The sequence below is a fragment of the Alligator mississippiensis genome, chromosome 4 (genome assembly GCF_030867095.1).
Source record: "Alligator mississippiensis isolate rAllMis1 chromosome 4, rAllMis1, whole genome shotgun sequence".
In the NCBI taxonomy this organism is placed as follows: Eukaryota; Metazoa; Chordata; order Crocodylia; family Alligatoridae; genus Alligator; species Alligator mississippiensis.
Genome location: NC_081827.1, coordinates 136,041,995 through 136,063,006, shown reverse-complemented (window position 1 = coordinate 136,063,006; position 21,012 = coordinate 136,041,995). Strand labels below are relative to the sequence as shown.

The window sequence follows — 21,012 nt, the reverse complement described above, 5'->3', positions numbered from 1 at the left end:
AAAGAAAGGCTAAAATGATTTTCATCTTAGTCTTTTTCTTAAATAACAAGTCAAAACTCTGCACCTACTGTATTTCTAGGGAGACTTAAGATCACAGAGTGGCAATTTTTGTGTCCCTCTCCACTAGGCTATCTGCCTCATTTGGTAAACTTACTCCCAATTATGTAATTCCAAACCTTGCTTGTAGCTCTGTGATTTTATTGTGTGTGTATGCAACAGAAAGAGAAAGGAAGAGTGATCCCTGAAGAACTAGTCTAATGTGCTTATTTTTATTACTGTACACACAATGTTCTGAGATGTTTGGCACTAAGGATGCACTACATAAAAGTGACTGATTGATTGCATTTTAAAAATAGAAGTACTGTAGTGATCCTGGGATTAACTACTATTATTGAAGAGATGGCAGAATTTTAAAAAGCTTTGTATTTGCATCCTACAGTGAATGTAAAGCATCCCTTCCCATCCCCCCTTGCCCACGTACACACAAAAGGAGCTTTTTAATAGTTTATAAAGGAAGCAAATAAATGCCATTAAGTTGATTCCTTACTGTTCCCCAAACACACTAAGTGGCCTGTCCATAAGATAACTGCAACAATTTCTAACTATCTCTTTTCTGTTGTGCATTTTAGAACAGGACTTAGACAGACAAATACTCGCAGTACACTCAAAAAAGGCAAAATCTTGGTTTTTAAGATTATCTATAAAAATTCCAAGAATATTGCACATATGTAACTCTACTGGCTGTTGCTCTATGGGAGAAGCTTAATGATGGCTCTTTGGGAGGGGGGTGTTGATTTTTAAATATCTCACATACTTTAGATTAAATATTGGATATTAAAGAGGCTACAAATAATATTCAGAGTGAATGACATAGTTTGGTGGCCTTGTTCAGTGTAAGCAGGCTCTAATTCAGAGCTGGGTTAGAGGCTACAGCTACAGGGAGACCTTGCCAGCAGCACATTTGTGCCAACAGAAAAGAACAGTTGATGGCATCTACCCAAGGTCAGCTCCTCAAATTCAGGAGCTGGTCTTCTTCCAGATACTGTAAAGTCACTTGTTTAAATGCAGCCAGTCGGCAACAATTAAGCATCTAAATAAAACATGCAGATTTTGTATTCTTATTGAAATCTCCTCCATGCCAGGCTGTTTATTTTCTATTTCTCACAGTCTTCATTATCCAACAATCAGCTACAAAATGGCGGTGAGAGTGAGGCAGACATTTTGTAATTGTCTCATTAAGAGCTAAACAGAACAATGAAAAACCACTGAAAGAAAACAATCACTTTGACAAGCCAAAAGAAGATCGTAACAAGGAAATACTGGACCTTTAATGAAAATTCTTTATCATATTTTGCTGTAAATTTCAACAAAACTAACATTTAAAAAGTCCTCAATTTTTGTTTATCCACCTCCCTCCGCTCCTTGCCCCCAGCTCCAAGGCAGTACAACCTGGGCTGTTCCCCTCACACACTTCTGCTTCTGTGTGTCACTTCTCTTAAACATGGGCTCCTTTGTGCCCTATTCTGCCCCAAACCTAGTGCGTGCCATATGGACTCTAGACCACCCAGTGACAATAACCCAGTCACTATAATCTTTACCACATTCTACACTTAAAAGTTCAGATTAATAGTTCCTATTACACCTCTAGGAAACGTCATATTTTTCAGTACAGCTTTTTACTGCACTTGCACCAAAACCAATGCAAATGCATTTTTAAACAATGGATTCCACCTTTATGCCTGCAGATACTTTATAATCTAATGGGAAATGAGCCTGCAGGACAGAAATACTGGCCAAACTAATGTCATAGCTAATGAAACAAACAAAAAAACCCCACTAGGAGCCAGGAAGCATTTCCATCTTTTGGAAGTATGCAATTATACCAGATTTCTACTAGAGTTAATACAAATAGCAATCGATGCACCCAAAAGAGCAAATATGTTAATCTTTAGGAAACAGAGCAAAGCACATGCTACTCATTAAGGATTTATGTAACTGCCAAATTTCAAGTTCAGCTGTTTTTGCATTATTCCCTCAGGGGGAAAAAGCACTAATATATGTGTGTTTGCGTATGTGTACGTGTGTGAACACACACATACACACACACACGAATGCATGCACACCACATATATAAGAGAGAAAACTGAATTTTGTTACCCTCCTATAAATCAAAAAACGCTCTAAAGATTTCATACAGACTTGTCGAATTATGCAGGGAGAGCAAGATGGCTGGTATAACGATATTTTGAAAAGTGTCTGAATTAATATTCAAAAAGCACAAAAATCACACAGGGCGTAGGAAACGCCTTCTGCACAATTACTCTTTATAAGATGGTGTTTGCTAATGTTTTACAACATCACGAGTAAAATTTAGAGAAAAAAAGTAGAAGGCATTTGGAATCTAAAAGTTTGTTTGCAAACTCCTGCAACACATGTAGCAATAACACCGCACACTGATGTACCTTTACACATGAAGAATTTCCAGGTTACATAATCAAACTCTCTTCAGAGGTTCTGGAGGGATAGCAGGGCATAGGACTGTTTTATGGGCCTTGGCGCACAAAGGAGGAGAGAAAGGGGAACACTCACAATTCATACCGCCAGTGGATCCAAGCCTATCCTGTATGAGCAGATGCTGAACTTCCTCATGTGTGGTAGACCTCCCACTCCAGACTGTGCTCCACTACAGCCTCCAGAGGAATGCTTCTGAAGAGGCCAGCTGCTCAGCAACTCCCCACCATTTCAACACAGGCTGTGGCTTAAAACACAATACAGGCCTCTGTGTTTTATGAGAGAGAGATTTCACTAAGACATGTATTTTGCAATGTTCCATATCTCTTTCCAGTGGAGCTAACAATCTGTAGGAATGTTATGACAACAGGTGGAACAGCTCTTTCAGAACTTGGACAGTGCTGCCAAAATCAAGATGCCTGCCAAGTTTAATATACATACTGTACATTCAAAGGTTACGAACCATCTCTAAAACCACTGATTTAAAGGCTATGTTGATTACAGCTGTGCTTTGCTTTTGTTACAAACTCCCAAATCACAGAAAGCTGGCTGGTTCCGTGTTTTGTTACAAACTTGAAACCAGGCCAAGGTTCATGAAAAAGTTCATTAAGGGTCATGCCCTTTTTGAGCTAAGCTAGCCCCATCTGAGAGGGGAGAAAAAACTCTGAGTTAGCTTAACGTTTCACACTGAAAGCGTGGGAAACTCGTGGTTTCACATGATTTCCTTGCAAAGCCAGGTGAAGTTCAGTGGTTTTAGGGATTTTTCACAAAATGTTTTTGGGCTCCTTTCAACTTGAAACTTGACGCAGAATTTAGTGTCTGGAAACTGAAAAGGAATAAGACAGAGAAAAATATGTTTGTGCAAGATTCAGAGAAATGAATCCACTGAGTTTTACCTGTTGCCCTAGAAATGAGGAATCTAAATACCCTACTGCTCTATTTTGTTTTGAGACAAAAAACATTAAGGAGATCTGTCTTAGACTGTATAAGTAGTGAGCACTCTGTGCATAAGTATTGAACCATATTAATAAGGGCTGCACAGTGCCACCCCTCTACTGGCCCGCAAGAGAAAAAGCTGGCTTACTGGAGCCACAACGCTTGCCTCTTCCTTTTGGGGATTCCATAACTGTCAAAGCTAATCTTAATTTTTGTTTGGGAGGAAAAATTCCATCTCTAGCCATTTACGCCATGAAATGGAGACCAACTGCAAGGATTTAAGATTTACAATTGAATTCTTAAAACAGTAAGCTATTTGCTCTCCATTACAGCTGGCAAGGGATAGCTTTGAGGCCCGTGAAATTAAGAGGCAGGGGTTCTTCTATTTTTTCATGAGGGACACACTACACTACTTCACAAATGTACTTGTTTCTTAAGGAAAGTAGTACCTGAACTGCTACCTTCTGGAGGATGCCAGCTACTCTGCTGAGTAGTCAGTCTGGTAACAAGAAGGAACAGCTTATTAGTACTGGGAGAGAGATGTAGAAATTAAAAGACTTCTTATACTTGCATAGCAAATACTGGCCTGACACTAGCTCCATCTGCAGCCTTGATTAAGTCATTTAACCTGCCTGCTTTAATTTTTCCCGTTTTGAAATTTGGATAATTGTATTCTCCATCACAGACTTTTTATGACAATTGTTTAATGTGTCAAAATGATTATATAATTCTTATGGAGTACAGACAGGGGAAAGGAAACTGAGCAAAATGGAACAGAAGAGAAGAAACTGATTAAGGACATTGAAAACATATAATGAGAGAGGGTGAATGACAGAGTATGGAGTGGGTATAAAAGGAAAATGAGAAAAAAGTTAAAAGGAGAAAAAGCAAATGACAGAAAACAGCAGACAGAAAGGAGAAAAAAGAAAATGGCTTGGAGATGATGTTGGTAGATTAGCTAGCTGGAATAAAAGTGAAAGAATAAGCAAGAGAAGACCATTTTGGTAGCAAAATGTCATTTTATTTTATTTCTATGCAAATGTTTTGAGTTTCAAGAATGGCCTGGGAAGTGTTAATTTCAGCACTGATAAAGTTTCCAAATCATCTACTTTGGATTCTGTCACTGGAGAAAAACAGAGAAAACTAGCTACAATTTTCTACTATGCTCATGGCTTTTTGACTGCCACTATTTTGGACACTTGTTCCTTAAGCACTTTTAAATGTTGACATGTCATGCATATCCAGCAAAGAAAACTGGCCTCCACCTGTCCAGCAGCAGAGAAGATCCACAAGAGCATAAACAATCTTCCACTTTTATAAAAGGTCTTTAGTTTATTGGATCCAAAATAATCATTGCAGTGACAAATATTTGGGAGAATGTGATAACAGTCTTCAAATATCTGAAAAGTCGTCATAAAGATGATGGAGATAGACTATACCCTGTGCCAGCAGGGAACAAGACCAGAGATAAGGGTCTCAAATTGCAGCAGGGGAAACTTAGCTTGGACATTAGGAAGAACTTTCTTACTATTTGGGTAGTTAAATACAGGCAGTCCTCGCACTTATGGTGGGTTACATTTCTGGAAAAGGCACTGTAAGTCGAAACAATGCAAGTCAAATCTGATTTTCTCATAGAAACAATGTTATAATAGGGGTTACGTTCCTGACCAAGGGCCTAATGCCCAACTTTTTACAAAAATGACCATAAATACCATATTTAAATCAACTATTTAATCAACTATAAATGATATACACTGTACAATACAAAGCTTTCTAAAGTGTACTGTATATAAATCGATTAAACAGGGCAATACAGTAACTAATCACATAGAATTTTATTTAATCAGAAGGTGAAGAAACACCTTCACTGTGGTCATGGAATTCAGAAGGGCTTCTTTGGAAAGATTTTGGGGAGACTTAGGGCCGCTTGATGGCTTTTTGAGAAACTGATCCAGGGATGTTTGTTTTGTTACCCTCTTTTTTCTCCTTGTAAATTTCCCTGTAGTGCCTAAGTGCGAGGATCCAGTGCCATAAATAATAACATGGGTGTAAAGGCTGGAGTGCCTCAAGTGCGAATTGCCGTAAGTCAAAACACCCTAAGTTGAGGACTGCCTATATTGGAATGGGCTAACCAGAGAGGTTATGGAATCTCAATCCTTGGAAATTTAAGTGCAAGTTAGACAGGCATTAGTCTGGGATGGTTTAGATTGGAATGATTTTGCCTTAGGAGGTGGGCTGGACTCATGACTTTCTGACGCCCCTTCCACTCTTACGTTTTTATGAAAGTCCTAATGCCATTTTTATCCCTAATGTTGTGATTTACTGCATGCAGGATTTGGCCAAGTTCAAGGAAACGGGGATAGAAACCTACTTTGCTGACCCACTTCAAAATATTAGGGCCAGCCTTGCTACTGCTTATTTCTGTACCCAGGCCTTTCAGAGGAATCTTGGTTCATCCAGCAAGGTTGCTATTTCCTAACAGAAGAGTTCAATGGCTACGTATACTCTGGGAGTTACAAAATGCTACTACAATATTGTGAATATAGAACTGCTGCTATGATTTTTGATGATGAATTGGGATAAAACTAAGGTTGTAAATACCAGCTGGAATAAAAAAGGCAGCTACAACAACAACACACCCCAACGTGTTTTCTTGAAGTGTTTTCTTGTTATTTTCAAAGTATGAAAGTTACCATAACAACCTAATGTATCTTTTTATATAAATTCCTTTTCTCTTCATCATTTATGTAAGCACAGTTGCCTTGACAACTAAAAGAATTGTTTTAATAAAGCAATGCCTGTTTTTTTTTTTTGCACATATCACAGGTTCCTGTTAGATTTCAATGAGAAGGCAAATCTCCCCTCTCCAAAGGCACACAATAATAGAATAAAGGAAAAGTTAAGAACCACTAAGGAGGCCCCCTACCATCTCTTCCCCATAATAAACCTCCTCCAGAGATACATCTGGTTATATTTTGAAATAACATACAACTACACCCTATATAGTGGAAACTTTGTATATTCATGTATAATATACATACTTCACACCTCTTCCCTCCTTATTGCTACCCACCACTAATCAGCTACAGAACTACTATATGCAAGAGCAGAGAGTATAATTAAGCCCAAAATGTAGTGTGCAAAGGGAGAAAGACGACAAGCAACATAAGGTGAAGATGTGGGCAGGTGTTTCTCTATGCAGCTGAAATTTAAGACAGCTCAGAAGATTCTGTCATGATATATGCCTCACTATCTCCTATTCAGGCCCTTAGAAGACCCTGCAGCCTCAAAGGCAGGTGAGCTTTGTCTGATGATCATATGTTGTATAATCACCTCCATTAGTTGGGAGGCAGCAGCTAAAAAAGGGTGATCACCTGAGCCTGGGGGACTGGCCAGACAAACTCCGATAGCCCCCTTTGGACAAGGGTGAGAGTAACATATATCCTGTCCACTGAACAGAGCATGTATCCACCCTCCCACCTGTAGTTTGTAGTCTGCTGTAGGTATTGCAACAGTCATCTTTTTGTGGGGACTGAGTAGGAATTTTTCCCCTCGTTGCCAGTTGAGCCAGGCCCTTCACCTTTTCTCCGGCAGCTTTTGGACCTGATGGGACACATTAGGAGCAAGGTAAGATTTTACCACGTAGCAGTTAGAAGGTGTTCAGTGTGGGCATTTCTTCCTTAGGGTGTGCAGATCTCTAATAATATGCTAGCTGGAAGTGAACCTAGAGAAAGGCATCATCTAAAATAGCCAGGGGATAGGGTTAGGGATCCTAATGTCTGGTACAGCAAAGAGACAAGCTCCTCACTCCTAGCCCCATAACCCTTATTACAAGGGGAGGGCAGTGAAGTCCAAGCCTTGGGTTTTGAACAGGTTTGTAAGTGGTAGGCAGGGGACTGGCTTCAGACACAACTGGACACGTGAGAGGAGAGAGTGATGACCTGCACCACATGAAGTATTGATGGATAATAGCCAGATGAATTAAATTAATAAACCTATGACCTAATTAAACTACATTACTCACGTCTTGACATTTGTTTCATATGACTGTGGGCCAACAGGATTTAAATGATCGTGCATGTGGCATAGGCCCTGGACCCTCATCAGCTTTTCATGTGAAGATGATGATACAGGTCAACCCAAGGGGTGCTACTTCAAGCTTTATTTCCAATTATCTCTGCGAAACCACATAGATAATTGTTATCCTTCAGTCATTTAACTCATTAGTATTCATTTTGTAGTCAGTAACATGAAGGTAGTGTGTCACATGTGTTAGGATGATAAATTCATAAATTTTAGGGAGATGGTCAGCCATTGACATCATGGGATTTTTATACCTACTGAGACAGACAATTTGTCCTGTTGATTAATTAGAATCTGAAGCGAGTGTGAAAGGTCAATATGTGCTACCAAAGATCTGACCCTACTGTTTTCAAGTTGAGTAGCTACAGACTGCACTGTGTAACTATCCTGATATTTAGGGTCTAACTTGATGTTCTTTACCAGCTGGAACCACATGAACCAGTTTTCCCTGTCAATACCATAGCCTCCACCCCACACAAAAGCTATCCACATTGTGCTTATTTTTTGAACACACCACTGAACTGCATCCCAGGTTGCCTTGCAGAACCTTCCTATGAATCCACTTCTATCCAGATTTGTACTGCCTTATGGGCAGTAGAAAGTGAAAGTGAGGTGCAGAAGGGCTAGAGGTCAGGTCACAACTGTCAACAATTGATGGACAATTTGTGTTTGTGCCTAAAGTACTTGGATAAGCTCTGAACATATTACAGGACAGGCTGGACTAGGAGGTGAGCAGGGGAAGAAGTTCAGCAAAGCTTCCAGACTTGGGGTATAGATGATCAGTGGATATGGGCTTAAAGGTGACCATAAGATTATCTCTATCAGTATAAACACACCCTGCATGCCTCTAGTGCAGTGGAGACATACCCAAGCTGGCTTTCAACCACTTTGCTTTGGTACCAGCAGCAGCCTAGCCATGGTGACACAAAACTCAGCACATGCTACAAAACCTACCCTGGGAAATTGACCACTGCTCCCAATATCTGAGCTAGCCGTTTGAAACCTGGTTGGGTTATGTCTGTGCTACACTGCACTCATGGCAGTGACTGCAGCAGTGGTAGTGCTCACATGAATAAGAGTGGCTGTTCTACAAAACAACACTTGAGCTACACTGATTTACCATATTTTCTCACATCCAACCTACCCCAGACTATAATATACACCTTGTTTTGAAAAGCAGAATAAAGGAAGGGGAAAAAAAGATTTTTTCCAGAGTTATGACTGCAAGGAGCAGGACTTGAGCCTAGTTTTCAGCTGACTGACCCTCCCTTTTCTGCTTAACTAAAGCTGAAAACTGGTCTCTACGGGCATATCCCCACATGCAGGGGCATGCTCTTGCAGTGGGGAAAAAAGCAACGGCACAAATTTGTGCCGCTACTTTTTGCTGCTGTGAATGCTCTCTGCACATCGGCTTTGGCGCAGGGTAAAATGCCCCACTTTAGGGAAATGACCATTTCCCCACTCCTTCTGGCATGCTGGAGGAGCTGAGGGACAACTAGAGGAGGGGAGATGCTTTGGCTGCTGGCTAGAGCGTCTCCCACAAGGGCCGAGCCTCTGTGCCTGCTGGTGCACGCTGCTGGAGCATGTGCCTCACTGATCTTTTTTGGTGTTGTTTTTTTTGTTGCTACTGGGATTTCCTGGTAGCAAATTCTGCCCCAGTGCAGGCCATGTTTTAACATGCTGGGTGTGAGGTGTGTGGTGCTGTCACAAATCCACGTCTGGATCCGGCCTGTGGGTGGATCTATAATTCTGAAAACAGCTAAAGAATTTCAAAGCCCATGACACAGAAGGACAGCAACCAGAAGCAGCTATTAGAGAGAAAAATCATTCCATAGCCTCATCCATGGCACATAAAAATCATTAAAAAGGAGAGACAATCATTAACACCTGCAGAGTGAAGAATAATGAGCCATAAAGTCATTTGATTCCCTTAGCTACCTATATGCTGGGCAAAAAAATCAGCTTCGCTGCTTAACATATACCTGCTAATTTGGGGGAAAAGCTACATGTTGTATGCAGGAAAACAAGGTAATTTAGCAGCTTAGCATGATTGGATTAGCAGCTATTGCATGGTGCTAATGTATTAATTGCCGTCTGCAGCAGCATTTGTGCTGCATTAGTGTGTTGGCATCAGCAGCACCAGTGCTTCAGTTTCTACTCTCCCAGCAAGCCAGTTATCTGGATCTGAAGGCAATAAATGGTGCTCAAGATCTGTGTGTATAATCAGGAGCTTAGTTGGCAGCAAAACTTTGGGTATACCTCAAGCTAACACTGCTGTGAAGAGCAAGCACACATGCACACACAGTTCTTTAGGTCTTTAGTGTTCTTTATTCTCCCATAAAGCATTTATTTTCTAAACTACTTTTGCAAGCGTCAGGTTTAGATTTTACAACGATGTTTGTTAAAGATATTTTGAAATAACATTGCATACATTTTATCATAGCCATTTTTACGTTCCAAAAATTTCTTCTGATACGTCACATTTTTGGACTGGGAATTTAATGAAGATTATCTGGATTAGAGTTTTAAAGAAACCTCTCTGCAGGGGGATGTGCAATCAGCCATTTCATTTTTTATTTCTACTAAGCAGTGAAAGAGTTAATCTGCCATCTAAATAGGAGTTTGTCTCCTTAATAAGAAAGCACTAAAGCAAGCCAACAATAATAAAGCTAAATGAAGGCCATTCTTTTGCCTTTTGTCAATATTTTCACAAAGACAAATAGATCAAACACAAGATATTTTAAGGATTTTATTTTTTTTCCTCTTTGTAAATCATAAATGCTTTGGTATATTTGATTTCAAAACTAATTCCCAGTGGACTAGTCTAACATGACGGATTAAAAGGAAAAAACCCTGCTGTATTCTTTGATGGAAAAGTACACGAAATACTCTTTTGCTGCTTTTCTCCTCTTGTTGTCAAGCGAACAGCTCTCTCCCCTTAAGCTAAAAGAATGGAGTTGTCTGCATGAATCAAAAAGCTTCATATTCCCTTTTCAATAAAGTTAAGTTTTGAGACTTCAAATTTCTTTAAACAACATACATCTTTCAAGCCAAATGAAACAGTCTGTAGGTTATATTTGTAGCTAAGTATGCTGGTACCTCAATATCTTCTCTACTGCACAAATTCAGCTTGCATATACACCTGGGAAACGGCAGAGAATTCACTTCCAAAGCATGAACTCAGGCTTCCCAGGGCATGGGGACTGAGTTTTTGTGTATGTGAAAAAGACTTCATTTTCAAAATACTTCATTTGTGTACATGATAAATACTTTGTGCTTTATGGATATGAAAGAGAGGGGTTTCTGTTTCAGTTGTAATACAACCTTCTCATGCAAAGTCAGAAGAATTTTTTGCCCACTAAGCAATATTCATGAACCAGGCCAGACTAACTTTTCCATACAGCTGCATCAAGACAACAGGTCTGCAGCCAGGCTCCCAAAATACTCCCTTTACAAGACTTGCTCATTGGTGGGGGTTTGATTTGTGGATTTAAGAGCTTTAAATGTTCTTTCCCTAGTACTTCCAGCCTCTTTGGCATATATATATGTACATAAACTTCAGAGAGCTCCTGAGTGAAAGGTACAGTAGAGCTACTAACTGAAATCAGCTGAAACAAGTTGTAATGTGTGGACTGGACTCTTCCATTAATATAAAAACATTACCTACCACTACCACCTTTTAGATTCATTTAGTCATCAGTTCTTTTCTTGGAAATGGTGTTATGTGAACTCTGATCCAAATGCAGCCAAAAGTGAAGGCAGCACTGGGGGGACAGACTGAAGTTTTAGTTGGATTGGATCACCACCATGGATACAATCCCACATGGAAGTCCAAGCAAGGCTGCATCCTTCTTTTATTCTTTTCTGTAAATGGATTGGAGTATGAAGTTTTAAGCTCCAGAAAGTGCTTCTTCTACCTGATCAACTCTTGGTCTTGCAGCTGGCCTGAAGCTGCAATTATGACTACTGACAGAAAGAAAGCACACCTTCAGTGAGCACAAGAAAGGACAACTCTATCAGTAAGCATTATATAAGACAGCCCAGCACTCTCCCTATGGACCAAGTTGGCCTATAGAGATTTTGCAAGTGTGGTAGGAGCAGAGCCAAACTATTGATGAATGGAGTCCAATGGACTAACAGAGCTGTTTGGAAAGAGTGACATTCAGCATGCATACAAAATACATTTACGTCTTTAAGAGGCAAACACCCAATTTCCAGCTCCAAAAAAGATTATGAGTTCCAGCTTTAGCATGGAAATGGTTTCAGTTACTTAGCATGTATGTGAAACAATTGAAGTGTTTTTTTTTCTTTCTTTCTTGCAGTGTTTATTTTGGAGCCTACTATTTTTAAGGTCACAGTCCTTGCTGAGGGAGGAAACTGTATCTCTAGGGTATCAGGAATTAAACAGAGGAAAGAAAAAAACACGGAGAAAGTAGCCTTAAATAGGGAATTCAAATGTTTTGTTTCCTTCCTTGTTCAGTCTGTAGCCAGAAAATACTAATTCATTTTCTAAAATGAATATAATTGTGAATTTCATGGGAGTTCTCTTGTATCACCTTTTCTGCTGGAATTCCTATGGATATTACTATGCTTAGAGATATTATTCTTGTAGGTCAGTTTTTGCCTAAATAAATGGTGTTAGATTCTCTACTATCTCTAGTAACAGTATGGAACTTACATAGGGCTTGCACGCTGCACAGGGATAAATATTATCTAGAGAGAGAAAAAGAGAGAGGGAGAGAGAATAATTGATGCTGGCAAAGAAGTAAATGTTTTCAGAGCCTTGAAAGGAGAGGAAGTATCAATTGAGAAAATTAGAAGGGAAGCTGTTACAGATGTCAGCCTGTATAGTGAATGTGCTTCTTGCACCACAGTAGGAAGACTCTGGGCCAGGACAAATGAGGAAACCAGTCCTCAAGCTGGGGTACAAGAAAGGAGGGCAATGAGGAAAGAAAAGGACTGCCAAGGTACCCAGTGCACACCTACAGAGGGCAGGAGCTAAGACTTATTTTTATTGATCTGTATTCTCTTTGAATGTGCATCTATCTGAGAAGGTCAGGGAGCAGCTATAGAGTCTATCTGTTAAACTGAATTTACCCCAGAAACCCTGTGTGGGGGAAGGGCACTGTTTCAGCACTTGTTCTGTTACTTATTAAAGCACTGCTGAACCTCTGAGTTTATTGGTCATTCAATGTTTACACACAGGAATTAAAAGAAACCTGTTACGATGAGACGCTAATACCATAGGGTTTTGTTATACTTTATGACGTAAGCCAAACAAATGTTAATCAGCTTAGTGTTGCTCAGCTTAGTGAAAAGTCACACCTACGGCTAAAAAAATCTGCTCTGACTGTCCCTGACCTGCACAGCTGTGATCTGCCATTAGAACAAGGGGGGGACAAAATGGCCGATCTGGCCAGCAGCCAGACTCCACTTCCCAGCAGTCTCTGCCCGCATGGCTGGTGCCGGTCTCCATGGAGACCCCAGCCATAGTTGCACTGTGAAAGCTCAAGGCTGGGGTTGCCATGGAGACTGACCCCAGCCACACTGGCAGGGTGCACAGCAGAGCAGGGCAGGGGGCTGCTCCAGAGCTGCTAGGATCTTGTGATGGGACATCTTGCTCTGGAGCAGGCCAGAGCCATGATCTGTAGCCTGCACACTCTGGGTAGAGGAGCACAGGCAGAGGATTGTGGCTCTCCCCTGCTCCAGACCAGGCTATCATTGCTGCAAGGAGCCAGGGCAGAGCCATGATCCCCTGCCTGCATGCCCCTGCCCAGAGTGTGCAGGCTACAGATCACAGCTCTGCCCTGGCTCCTGAGCAAGCTGCCCCAACTGCAAGATCCCAGCAGCTCTGAAGCAGCCCCCTGCCCTGCTCTGCTGTGTGCCCTGCCAGTGCGGCTGGGGCTGGTCTCGATGGCAACCCCAGCCTTAAGCTTTCACAGAGCAACTGCAGCTGGGGTCTCCATGGAGACCGGTACCAGCAATGCACAGGGGTGGCTGGGAAATGGCTATACTGACAACTGGATCAGGCCCGTAGGCTGGACTTTGCCTGTCCCTGCACTAGAGTCTTGGTGAGCAGAGGTGGGACTAGGGGATAGGGGCAGGAATGACTCTCTGCTTGAGCTCTAAGGGGCCAACCCTTTTTTTCTCTGGAGCCTGCTCCCCTGTGCTGCCCCTGTCTAGGCTGCCAGACAGCCAGGCACTACCTGAGCTCTGAAAAGGACTGGGCCCAGCTTGCAGCAGTACAGGGGGCTGAGCTCTGGAGGAAATAAAAAGGATTGGGCCCCCAGAACCTGGACACACACCCTGGCAAGTCCGGGCAGCTGAAGCAAGGTAGAGTTCAGAGACTGCAGCACAGCAGCCTAAAGTTGGTTCCTGATGACCTGTACTCTGTCGGGTTGTGCAGGGTCTGGCAGCTGATTCCCCCCCACCTCACTCACCCAGCAGTGGTTGTAGCTGGCAGGCTCCCTCCCCACCCAGCAGCCAGGCAGCTCCAGGCATTGAGTGGGGGGCTCAGTGCTGACCATCTGGGCTGGTTATGCACAGAGCAGGTGAGGAGGCTGCACTGCTCAGGTCCATCTCCCAAGGCCAGTGGGGCAGGAAGTCCCATCCCTGTACCCCCTCTCCCCTCCAGGCTTGCTGCTCAAGCTCAGAAGAGCCCCTCTGCTCTTGCTGGTCAGCTGCAGTGGTTCAGGAACATGCCTCAAGAGGGGCCACTGCATCCTGGGATGCTGGGGGACTTCAACTTGGGCAAAATATTTTTGGACAGAGGCCACACCTTAATGGAACAGGAGTGAAATTAGGCAGACTAGAGATAGTTCTGCCATGGAGTAGCATAATTTTAAGATGAATAATGAGTGTTTTATGCCACTTAGAAGTTGTTAACATGTAGCCAATCTAGGGGTTGAGAGCTCCAGGATGCTGCTTAAAATTATCAAGTAACAGAGCCTTTTTTTTTTTTTTTTTTACTGTCAAACAAGCACTAAAAGAGTAGCTCATTGGAGCATTTGGATTATCTCCTACATTTGTGAGAAATGTCACAGGAACTTTAGCTTCTTTACAGATGCTAAAGGAGGAGATGCCAGCAGGAAATCCAGCATAACAATTCATCGAAAGGACTGCACTTCTCTCAACGCAGAAGAGGGGATGTACATCCAAGCCATGGAGTGGAACCCACAATTTTAGGTTCCAGAGTTTAAGCATACTGCCAACCGAGCCACACTGTCATAAAATTTGATGAATTAGCTATTTCATTTTCAAAGTACTGAGCTTCATTTGGTTTGATCATGGGCAAACTGTTTTTCTTAGCACATTCCAGAATACAGTACTTGCCAAGGGGCCTTGCACCATCAGGAGCTCTGGGATGCATTGTGTGAAAGAAGGCAAGATACCCTCCCCTATGGCTTTTGGGCAAGAGGGAATGGGATGCGTACACCTTTTCACAGGACAAAGAACACTTTCCTTTCCAGTGTGGCCAGTTCAGCTGGTTAGCTTTGGGGGACTGGAGGGCACCTTTGGGGAAGTTAACAACACTATCGGTACTAACTTGATAGTCACAGAGCTCTTCAGCTCTGTGAGCATAAGGACTCAAACTGTGTGCCCTTTCCGTTTGCCTTTGCATAACATCACGCATGACCTGTCTCCTGCAGGTTTTTACCCATGAAAGTGGCAGTGACAAGATAAGAGTGAAGGGGTACCAAACTTATGGCCCATGGGCCAGAACCAGTCAATGGAGCCCTGTTGTGAGGCCCATGGGGCTGGTAGAGGGGCTAGGCAAGAGCATACAGGACTTGCTGCCTAAATTCCAGACACAGAGCCCTGTTAGGCACATGCATCGGCAATGGGGGGGGTCGGAGGCAAGTAATGGCTATGCTAACCCCCACTGTTGCTTTAAGATCTAGCCAGTGAGAAGCTTTGCAGTCTGGATCTGCCCTAGGACATAGGGTAAGTTTGACACTCCTGATGTAGTAGATAACATGAATTCTTTGTTAATTATTTATTATTGTTAATTATTTATTATGTATACTACAAAGGGCCCAGATGGGACAGAGAAGGTGCTGTGGTGGTCAAGATAAGAGGTACGAGCTTAATGGGTTTTAGCAGGGAATGTGGGGGAAGGGAATAGGATCTGAGAGATGTTACGGAGGAAGGAAAAACAAGATTTCTATATTACCAGTCTGTGAGGGCAAGAAAGAAAGAAAAATCAAAGACAAGCTATTAGCTGTGGTACTTTTCATCATGGCATTGCCAATGCTGATATCTAGAGTATATTTAAGAGGAATGAAGTTTTAAGGAGAATGACAGGTGAGAAGTAGAGGTGAACTTGTTAGCTATTGGTATAAAATCACTGAAGTAATGCAAGTATATAACATCACCTAGAAAAAAAAGCTGTAGATGAAAGTAAAGAGTGGGCCAAGGACGAAGTCCTGTAGAACCACCATAGAAAGTGAAATGAAGTGGAGAAGAACTCACCTCACCAGAGCAGATGCTGAAGGAATAGCTAAAGAGGTTTCTTTGGCCTCTGATTATTTTCTGTGCCCTGAAGCTAAGTCAAAGTCTATAAACCACAGAGGGCAGCCTTCGCTCTCACACCTGGCAATACCACATTAGATTAGCCCAACCTCATTCTACCTGCCTTCCCTTTCATGTGAAGATAGCAACTTTTTTGTAAACACTAACTGTTTTACCACTTCCCTGTGAGTCTGATATTATTACATCAATTTTATGGAACAAGGAAGAGATTTGACTAAGTGACTCACTCACGGTCACATAATCCAGGAGTACTAGCTCCACTCACTACATTAAGGGTTATTTTGTCTCAGTAGCAATTCCAGAATGCTGGAAATAAAAAAAAAATAAAAATAAATACAGGGTAAGAATCCAAGCACACACTAATACAGCTCCAACTTATTTATATACATTGAATAACCCTTTAAGGCAAGTACAGAGAGCGGCCAAGTTCACCACTGGTATACATGCATTTTAAATGTATTTTAAGTATGTTATTTTAAATATATTACTATATTTTAATAAATTCACAAAAGGCACATTGATCATTTAACCTTCAGACACCTGGGTAGCACGGGAGAGATGACCAAGCTACATAAGTTTGCACGAGAAGCACAATACTAACAGATTTAAGTATTAACAGTATTAAAAAAAATGGGTGCCATGTTAAAAGCCAAGCTTTTAAGAGTTCATGAAGTAGAATAAAAAACTGAAAACGTATTTTAATTGTGAAAATGCAGGATTGTGTGCGCCTTGGTACTTGTTACTTGCATAATATACTGTACTAATCAATGTGTGGTGGTGAGGGCAGCAAGAGACTCCTCAAGCAGTAGACATAATTCAATTGATTTCTACAAGAAACTTCTCTTTGAAGCACTGGGGAACGTAGCGTTTAAAAAGAATGATGTTGTAACAAAAACATGCAAATAGTTAACTCCAAAAGAATGTGGAGTTTCACAGATCTCAAAGTGAGTCACCTGACAAGAATGATCTACACATCAAACTGAAAAGGGAATGCAACACTAATGGACTGTAAAGCTTTACAGACATTGAGCCAATACCAGCATATTGTAACTAACTGTACCCTTTAGGAACGTACTGTTTTTATTCTCTATTGAAAGAATAAGCACTGACCTATATGTCAAGTTGGCTATTCTTTTTTAAATCAGCATTTTTTTAAAAGAGTAGTTTAAGCTCAGTATAGATGAGGTCTATTTTTAAGTGAAATATCAGTTTCCTGACTCATCAGTAAACTTATCTGACTTACATAATATACTGTCCAGATCCATGTCCCAGCTAGGTCCTCTCTTGTCAGCTGTGATGTCATAATGAACACAGGCTCAAGGGTATCAGGTGTCGAGCCTGGAATAGTCACCCTGACTTCGGTAAAACAAAAATGAAGAGAGAGACAGAAAGAAAAATAATTTGATTCTTTGTGTCTATAGTAATGTACATTGTGTGGCCTCTCACAGAAGCCATAGCAGTAGATGATACAGTGTAAAGGCAGGCTTGGCTAAGATAGGGTTACCATATTTCCAGTTCCAAAAAAGAGGGCACCTGCCACACGAGTGCACAGTGGGGATGGGGGAGGGGGAGATATGATTGTGAGGGGCCACATGCAGATGCCCAGGCCCTGCCCATTCCATTGCTCGTTACTGCCAAACCAAAGTCCCTCCCCACCCTGGCCCTGCTGCTGCTCCTCACTCCTGACCTGGGCACCCCTGGCCCTGCCAGTGCCCTTCACTCCCAACCCACAGCCCCCTGCCCCACATTCCAGACTCACAGTCCCCCTGCCCTCACTTCCAAGACACAGCCCCCTGCTCCCTCTGTCTCCTGGCTGTCCTGCCCCTGAAACTTTTTTCCAACAGTGGGCTGTTGCCTACAATCCGGCTTCCTCCCCAAGTTGCAGTCCCACACCCCAGGGTGACCAGATGCTGCTGCAAGAGGGAGAGGAAAAGGCAGGTGCTAGGACCCTGTGGCAGAGAAACTAAACTGAACTTGGTACGTGCCAGGACCCTGTGGACACCTCTTCTGCCACCGGGCGGCTACGCGGTTCCCTGCTGCAGCCTGAGCGCCTGGACAGCTTCTCCCAGAGTCAGCAGGCATCTGACCCCTATACACAGCTGAGCTGAGCAAAACCCTGGACATTTGATCAGATTTAAAAAAAACGCTCAGATGGAGATTGGAGGATCAACAAAGAGGACATGTCTGGGAAAACACGGACATATGGTAACCCTAGTTTAACCTGCCCACGGTTGCTATTTCATCTTAATCTCCATTAATTAGAGGTTTGTTTATGCCCTGAACTACAAGTTCCAAATTTTACTCTTCCTGCTATTTTCAAAGGAAAAGCTGCCAAAATCAGTTCAACTGTGTGAATTTGAGACAAAATGCAAAAACCTTAAATTATATGGTTTTCATCTTTCATTGTGAACTTTTTACAAAACTCTTTTTGAAGGGATGAGTGCTACAGTTGGCATTATCCACAGCACTTCTCATAGCATTTTAGTACTATTTGGAAGATTCCCTTCCAGATGTGCTATTCTGATGCAAGTATTGATCTAGCTTGAGACTCCTGCACCAAAGTACCAGATCTACTTCTTCAGTATGTCCTTGACATGATTAACTAATTATTTGGCTCATAATTTTTCATAAATCAGGCACATGTCTATTGTATATATACCATCATCAATAAGACCGCAGCTGGAGTACTGCCTCCAATTCTGGGCTCCACACTTTAGAAAAGATGTGGGGGAACTTGAGAGAGTCCAGAGGAGAACCAAGCTCATGATTAGAGGTCAAGAGAGCAGGCCTTATGAGGAGAGGCTGAGAGGCATCGGACTCTTCAGCCTGGAGAAGTGAAAGCTCAGGGGTGACTTGGTGGCAGCCTATAAGTATATAAGGCGTGTGCATCAGGAACTGGGAGAACATCTGTTCACTAGGGCACCCTGTGGGAAGACAAGGTCTAATGGCCACAAACTGCTGGAAGACTGGACATAAGGAAAAACTTCTTTACTGTCCGAGTCTCTAGAGTCTGGAACACACTCTCCCCAGAAGTGATGCAAACACTTTGGATACCTTCAAGAAACACCTGGATGCTTATCTTGCTTGGGTCATCTGACCCCAACTGACTTCCTGCCCTTTGGGCAGGGAGCTGGACCTTCCAGCTCTAATGTCTATGAAATCTATGATTTCATAATGCAATTATGGTAAAACAATTTCTCTGTTGTATACACAGTAACTGAAGAATGTACAGAAAAGTACAGTACAATCAAGGATGTCTAGTACAATGATGTTAGTTTCAAGTGATTTGCTGTGAAAAACAGAATTGGAGATAACTATAAACTAACATAATTGATACAAGTGTATCAAAAACATCATTGATACAATCAAGTGATACATCAAAACTATTGAAACATTCATACTGTACAACACATGAACAATGAACCACAGGCAAAAATAGATCATATGCTTTTCAAAACTTAAACAATTGCTTACACAGTAACTTTGTCCTCCAGAAATGATCACATATCAAATTCTCTCTTAGTAGCATTCAAAGGTCCTGCTCTAATAGTTCAGCACACTTAGTATTCCCCCACTGGGCTGTTAAATCCAATTCCATATATTATGGTGCTCAAACAAGGGGTTTTAAAACTCTATAAAGAATAGCAACAAAAGCAAGGTGAACAATGATGAACTGATGAATGATGATCTGAAGAAAGGCGACCTTTAAGAACAGGGAACTAGGAATGTCTAGGTTAAATAAGGTTGCATCTCTACCTCTTCTATAATGTGATTTTTTGTTATCATGAATAATTTAAGTATGGCAAACTACATGTAGGGAAAAAATCTGCTTTGAAGTAAGAGTTTACAACAAAAATTTTAATGGAAGTTTGTCTAATATGAAAGTACACTGGGCACCTATACACGATGAAGCTTTGCTCCAAAATGTGCTAATTAGCACGTCAGAGCAGACTTGATTAATTGAGTCTGCCGCAAGACTGCTGAAGCGTGCTAATTAGTGTGCTCCGGCAGCCTCCGCATCACACATATACAGCATCCCTACATTTCAAAATGGCAGCGGAGGGGTCGGGGGTTTCAACTAAAACTTGTTGAACAAGCCTTAGTTAAAATGCCCGTGCCGCTATTTTGAAGCACGGGACACTAAATACACAAGACATTGCTGGTGCTCTTAGAGCCACTCTAATTAATCACCCCCACCTTGGAGCACATGTATAGACGCCCATTATTTTCAGGATATCACCCTTTGGTGATGATCTCTCACTTTGTGTATCTTCAGAAACTTCTGCAGAACATACAAATTCTAATTCTTTACTTTTGAAGGTTGTGCACAAGTCTGATTCTTCAGAATTTTAGGAAACTTCCCAAATATGCTGCTGCCACAAGTAGCACATTCCACTAGTGGAAATGCACCCATATATTTGTCGTGAAAATGGCCAAACATTTTTTAAATATACCTTTTTAATTAAAAGAAACACCTTTTAATTAAAAGAGAAACATAGTTGTCAGACAGAAACTGATATGTAGTTTATTATTTTGGAAATTTCATTACTTCCAGTTCCTAGAGATGATCTTTAGAACTTTGTTGGCAGAAAAAATACAGCTCTATAATACACCATCAATTAAACATGTGTATTAATCATATATCCTGCTTCTCCCAAAGTGGGTTTATTAAAAATAAAAAAGAAAGCTTTGATGAGATTTACCATTTTGATGGAACGTAAACAGATTACTCCTTATCACTCAATATAACTATGCTGCTTAAAAGCAGGACTTAATTCCAACAAAGGGATTGAACATAGCAATTGCTTTAATTACTTAATGAAATATGAGCAACAAATGTTCTGCTGAAGCTTAGTATATATTTTCCAATATTCAAATGATACATTCTTCTGTCTCTGAAGTCAAAAGGGCTATATAGGGCCCTGGGTTATATCATGCAATGCAATCTGT

The 21,012-nt window shown here is 41.6% G+C and overlaps 1 long non-coding RNA gene across 6 annotated transcripts in view; it reads right to left on the bottom strand.

Moving 5' to 3' along the window:
- The window catches only part of LOC106737854 (uncharacterized), a 140,572-nt gene that overhangs the window by 43,024 nt on the left and 76,536 nt on the right, over nucleotides 1–21,012 (bottom strand). The window contains exon 4 of one of the 6 annotated variants that reach the window (XR_002088693.2): nucleotides 17,306–17,418. The exons of 4 other annotated variants lie outside the window; for them this stretch is intronic. This is a non-coding gene — a long non-coding RNA (uncharacterized LOC106737854). The remainder of the gene's footprint in view (nucleotides 1–17,305; nucleotides 17,419–21,012) is intronic. One more of the 6 variants, XR_002088692.2, reaches the window with a different exon arrangement.